Source organism: Rattus norvegicus, chromosome 19 (genome assembly GCF_021556685.1).
Source record: "Rattus norvegicus strain SHRSP/BbbUtx chromosome 19, alternate assembly SHRSP_T2T, whole genome shotgun sequence".
Classification (NCBI taxonomy): domain Eukaryota; kingdom Metazoa; phylum Chordata; class Mammalia; order Rodentia; family Muridae; genus Rattus; species Rattus norvegicus.
The window spans coordinates 17,513,835-17,520,456 of NC_141552.1; the positions used below are offsets into that span (position 1 = coordinate 17,513,835).

Below are 6,622 nucleotides of genomic sequence, written 5' to 3' on the forward strand. Positions count from 1 at the left end.
GTGCTTGTGTAAAGGTCAGGGACAACCTGAGCACAGGTCCTCACCTTCTACCTCTCCTCCATGGCTGTGTATGCTAGGCTAGCCCTTCCCCCTAATCCTAGAGACTGTCTGTCTACTTTAGGCTCCTATCTCCCTGTGGGAAGGGCTGGATGACAGACACTACTGCATCCAGGTTCATGTGGCTTCTAGGGACCTAAACTGTTGTTGGGCTTGTTCAGATGAAAATAAACACCATTTCACAGCCCTGGCTGGGCCAGGCAGCGCACGGGTCTTTGCTGCTCTTGCAGAAGACTTGAGTTCAGTCTCCAGCACCAGGGTCAGGTGGCTCACAACCACCTGAGACTCCAGGTCCAGGGACTTCCAAGCTCTTCTGGATAAACCTACATGGCAAAAGCAGGGCTGGGAGCTGGAGGCTTCTGGTGTTGGCTTCTCCCTGCAGTAGGGGGCAAATCATGGGCATGTGAGGTAACATGGAACCCTGTAATTCTACAAAGTGCAGAAGCTCCTGATTTCCCTCATGGTGCCCCAGAGCCTGCTCACCACACATGGAGGCTTCAGTAACATGGCCTTGTCCTGACCTGTGTGCACTCTGCATCCTCACTCTCTACCCCCTGCTTTTCGGGGTGGAAGTCTCAGGTGTAGGAGGCGCCTACCATAGGCCTCTTCTCTCAGCATTTCAGCATTTTACATTTTATGTAGTTTGTGGTCTTCCTGTGCCATGATATGCACATGGAGAGCAGAGGACACAATGTGGACTCAGTTCTCTGCTTTCATCCATGATCAAACTGAGGCCATGAGGCTGGGTGGCAGAGCCTTTACCTGCTGATCTGTACCCACTTGACCTTCACCAAGCATCCTTTGCTGTACACAGATATATCAGCCTGTGACCCTCATCCTCCAGACTCTTATGAAGCAAACCCCATAGTGTGGAGCTCTCATGTTAGCCAGGCCTAAAGGGGAAGGCAGCAAGCCCTTCAGGAACTCTAGAAAAATGTCTATACTGGGACTAAACTCGTGCTGCCATGTAGGGCTACATTTTTCCTTTAAAACAGAAGGATGTGTGGTGGTGGTGGCACAGGCCTTTGATCCTAACACTTGGGAGGCAGAGGCAGACAGATCTCTGTGAATTCTAGGCCAGCTCCCTCTACAGAGCTAGTTCCAGGTTAGCTACACAAAAGAAACCCTGTTTCCAAGAGTAAAACAAAGAAAGATAAAGAAAGAAAGAAGGAAAGAAAGAAAGAAAGAAAGAAAGAAAGGAGAGAAAGAAAGAAAGAATTTATATTTTGTATACAATGAGATGCCTGCCTGTCTATGCCTGAAACATCATGTTAACTATAACTCTTGTCACATCTGCATTAATTCAAATACTGAAGGCCAAATGGTTAAATCTTAATGACAATACAATGGGGGGGGGTGCTGAAGAGATGGGTGGTTTAGTGGCTAAGAGCAGAAGACCAGGGTTCAGTTCCCAGTGCCCACATGGTGGCTCCTATTAGCCTGTAATTGCAGTTCAATGGAATCGTTCTGGACTTCATGGGCACCAGACATACCACATGGTGCACAAGCATGTATTAGGTGAAACACTCAGGCCCATAAAAATAAGTAAATAAAATATATGGTTAACAGACACTGTGATTCGGGAAGTTCTTAGTGACTTTGGTTATCATTTCTCTCTCCTGGAGACCTGTCTTCCTCATGCTCAGCCTCCCTGGCTTCTAGGACATTTCCTAGCTCTGTGGAGCATGAAGTACTCAACACCATAAGCCAAGCATTGCAATGCCATCTGCACCTTCACTGCTACACCTTCTCCATGGCTGTGTCTAAAGGGAGACACTTGGAATCTCACAGATGCAAGGCCAAACCTGTTGGGCTATGTGAGCCCAGCCACCCAATAGTCAGATCTACTCCTGTCCTTGGCTATGGCATGAGGCTCTTAAGAAAAATTAATCTGAAGGATCTCAATTAGTGGCAGTGCATGTTGGCACATGCCTTTAATTCCATCCATTGGGAGGTAGAGGCATTGTGAGTTCCAGGACAGCCAGGGCTATAAATTAACACCTTGTCTCAAAGAAAACAAGCCAAAAATGAAACAAAAATGTTGCAATATGGTCTTCAGTATGTAACTGAGTCTGTTCTTGAACTCTGAATCCTCCCACTTTCACTCAGGTGCTAATCAGCAGGCTTCTGTCTTGACTTTCACTGAGCACTCAGGGCTGCCAGGACTGTTACCTCTCCCAGTGTAACTCCTGACTCTCTCATCAGCATCATCACAAAACTCCTGCTAAGAATTAAGGAAACCTGAATTCTAAGGAACAGTCGGAGCTCCAGTATTTCCAAAGCTCACTCTAATACAGATGGATCCTATGCTGCAGTAAAATGGTCACAGCTGGAGGTCTTAATTCCAGGACTTGGGACAGAGGGGTTGGAGGATCTTGAATTCAAGGTTATTTTTATGTTACAGTGTTGCTCAAAGCGAGTTGGGCTGCTACAAGATACCCTGTCTCAAAACTATACCAAACACACGTAAAATGAGACAGAGGAGTTTGAGTGGGCACAGATGGGAAAGCTCGGCACTTTATGGCCAAGCAACCTGCTGCCAGCACCAAAGTCCATGCACAGCCCCGATTCTGAGCTGCGTCTGGGATCCTGCTCAGGAGAATGCACCAAAGTAGCTCAGATCCAGGGCTTTTGGTCTAAGAGGAATTCAGGCAGTCACTCTTTGGATGCCATTTCTCCAGCTCAACTGCCTGTCAGCCCAGGATCTGGTCTTAGTCACGGCTTGGCACCCCTAAATTCCTCCCAGCTGTGCTCTGAACTCACCCTGTGCCCCGTTCTGATGAATCTGCCATTCTCCATGGGAGTAGCCTCAAGAAGTCCCTCACATCTGAAGAACCACTCTGAGTGCAGTAAATACTGCAGGGGAGGGGCGTGGCCAGCAGAGCACCCACCCCTTTCAGCTGTAGAACATTTAGAGTTCTAGAGTGAGCACTGCTGTGCATTGTGGAACTTAAGCAGTATCCCATCCTTGGCCTGGGAAGAGCCATTGACATCCACACTTTCTGGAGTGACATTGTCTCCTGAGGATAGAGTCAGGTCAGGAGCAGCAACTGATGTTCACGAGAGACAAACTTTCTTCACCACCTGCCCATGCTGGCCCTAGGATCTGGGCTTTTTGGGTGACATGAGTGCTGAGCCCCCCAGGTAGATGGGTTTTCAGGGGTCAGGTGGTTATTGTCACCAAAGGTATCCACAAGGATAAGTCATAATATACTAATTCCCATATTAGATCCCTTCTCACGGGTCACAGAGGCCGTTCTGGGGCCTAAATGTGGACCCAGGTTCCTGCACACTTTTGAGGAGACTGGTCAGGGAGCAGGCTTCATGACATTTTTTTAAATTATTTTGGGGGATTTTATTTTTACTGTTGGGGACAAACCTAGGGCTGCCATGTGCTGGGAAAAGGCTTTGCCACAGCTGTAGATCATCCCTAATTATAAACTCCTAAATTCTCCCAATCCTGGAACTTTCTAGGTCCCTCACATGATGCAACCTTTGTGGGATTCCTCACATAGAATCATGGGGTGGATTGCATCCCAAAGAGAGAAATGTTCCCCAGTGTCTGCCTGTGGCTGTGGTGATGAGAGTGCTGACCAGTGGATGGCAGGGCCCATGTGAAACCCTTTTGGTTTCCACTTGAGTGGAATCTTCACCATGCTTTTTTTTTTTCTTGAAACACAGGTGGCCCTGGAACTTCCAGTCTTCCATCACTCTGACTCAGTTTCCCATGACTGAGCTCACAGGCTTAAATTACTATGCCCATCTTTGTTTTTTTTTTTTGTATTTATAAATCTTCTAAAAGCCAGAAGGATCTAGAATTTAAAATTTTGCAGTCCAAGGCATTTCCAACAGGGGATTCTTGACCTAGGAGTATCCAGACCAGTTTTTATTGTGTGGGTACTTCATTCCCAGAACAGCTTATGTTTGACAAAGAGTTCCAAGGTGTGATGTCACTGGGCAACAGGCAGTGTCCCAAATAGCAGCACCGACTCAGGTTGTAATTTAGGCTGGAGAAAATTACTAGGACCCTGGTAATCCTAGCACCCTGGGGCCTTAGCTGTCCTTAATCAGATCTGGCTATGAAACAACTGCTCTTGAGGGTGGATTGGAATTCTAGTCACTGTGAGGCAAGAGCATTAGGATCCTACAGTCACTCTGGGCTCCATAGGAAGACCCTGTTTCAATAGTAAAAGGGGTCACCTGGGAGTTCTTACTGTCTTCCCTGAGGCCTTCCTGCTGGAGTTAGAATAGCTGTCTCACCAAGTTGAAGTAGAGGGCAGAATGTTGGTGCCTTCTATAATGAGGACTAGTGACAGATAGTCTATGGAAATTCTAGAAAGTTCTACAGGTATTTATGTCCTGTGCATGGGAATTGCTGGCTTCCCTGTGTCCTTTGCCTTTAATTTGCAGTCCATGGGGCACCTGGGAATGTCCCCAAACCAGGCTGCACACAGGGCTTGTCCCGTGATTCTCACTTGCACCCAGTGCCTGCCTGATTGTCATAAGTCTGACAGAGCCACTGTATGCTCACCTGACACCTGCAGAGAGCAGTATATGGGACCCTACCATCCCCACACTGCCCATCAGTGTCTACAATGTCCCTATATGGCACTGAGATGGTCTAAGCTCCTTCCCGCCTATATGCTGCATCAGAATCTGACCATTCCTAATTTCCTCCTCTCACACCCACACTAGAAGCCCTGTACCCACACTAGCCCCAGCTGGCCTGTTGCCTACTGACATCTCATGGACTCTGCCCCAATCCCCTGCCCTGCCCTGCCCTGCCCTGCCACAATCCGCTGCCCTACCCTGCCCTGCCCCAATCCCCTGCCCAGCCCTGCCCTGCCCTGCCCCAATGCCCTGCCCTGCCCAGCCCTGCCCTGCCCTCACTCAGCTGACATTGTGGATATCTCCAGACAGTCACTGGACAATGGCTGACACACTTGTCTGAAGACTGGAAATGTTTCTCGATCTTGGAGAGGAAAGAAGGACCCTCCAACTACACTGAATTCTAAGGAAGTTTATTCAGGTGAGGGATGACAGGGACTGTTTTGTCTCATGTCACACATGACAGTAGAAAATATCCTAGGTATTGGATGACACTGTTAGCATTAACAGAACAAAGCCCATAGTTTTAGGAAGGATAATAAATTATGAGTCGGATTAGAAAACCCCAAGCCTCTTCCAGGTCCTAAGAGGGCAAAAACTACCACCAAACATAGCATTAATGTGATAGGTTAGTTAAATCTAGTTACTAGATTCTAGTGTGATACCTATGACCCTTTTTGTGTCATGCTCAGCTTATAATGACTAGAGGACCTCAGCTTGAGAGTCACCAATGCCTCTCCCTTACTTCTCCAGCTGCTGAGCATTGAAAAGCCCTAATGGGACAGCATCTGTTTGCAGACATACTGGATTATTCTTCTTCACTTTATCTCTCTGAGTCACCTCCACTCACAGTAAGTCAGTTTAATTCCATAAATTGGAAATGAGTCACGTGGAACATATACTTTCTCAAAACAATCACAGATTTCCATGTAAAAGGTGAAACATGAACTGTCCCACCTAAGCTCTGGGCTTGCACAGACGTGCTCTGCAAAAGAAACATGTGGTAACAGCTGCAGTCTGCATTCACTATGGATGGTCTTGAGGTCCTCCCTAAGCTGCATAGATTGAGATAATTATCTTGCTTTCTATCAAAAGAATTCATTATGCCAAGTTGGCCTGTAGAAGGAGGCTAGTCTCTTCTGTATTTCATCAGATGTGCTTAATGTATATAATCATCGGTAGTAAGTGAAAGATCTGTTTGGAATTGAAACTGAGTGATGCTGGAGGGTGATCCTGAATGCACAATGAGCAGTGGAGGCACCACAGCCCAGTATGGATGCCTAGCAGGCTGCCACATTGAGCAGGCACTGCTCAACCACCTGTACATACACATCTCCTGAGATCTCTCTCCTTAATTGAAGGTGATCGTGTCCACCTAGTACAGTACATGCCGTGGAAGGACAAAAGCTACCTAGAGGAGCTGTGGTGATGACTCCCAGGTCAGAGCATCTGCTGCTCTCTCAGAAGAACCACATGGTCCCTAACAATAATCTACAATGGGGAATGCTATTCCCTCTTTTGGATCATGAGGAAATGCAGTCAGGAGTGGCCCAGACATACATTTGAAAAAAAAAAGGTCCATTGAGTTAAATGATAAAAATAAATATAATCAGCAACAATAAAAAACACAGCATATGAATGATCAAGTGAAACAGCACCTATAAAAACCTATTTCCCAAAATGACGTTGATGGTCATTATCTTTGTGGTTTAATACTAATGCTGTATTGTAAGAAAAACTGAGGCACATGGTTCTCCATTAGGATTATTCTATATTCCTTTGTGAAAGTTGTCATTATTTCTGCAGCTCTACAGGCATGAGTGTGTGTTACTCAATATCTGGTGCACACAGTCAATAAGGAATGTGTGTTGTAGACTGATATAGACTAGGATGAGCAGAACACATGACAGCATGGATACAGTATGGCAGTGATTACATCATAAAGTGTGTATCCATA

The 6,622-nt window shown here is 46.6% G+C and overlaps 1 protein-coding gene across 7 annotated transcripts in view; it reads left to right on the top strand.

Moving 5' to 3' along the window:
• Positions 1–6,622, top strand: part of LOC147998924 (uncharacterized) — a 142,681-nt gene that overhangs the window by 55,642 nt on the left and 80,417 nt on the right. The gene's annotated exons all lie outside the window — the stretch shown is intronic.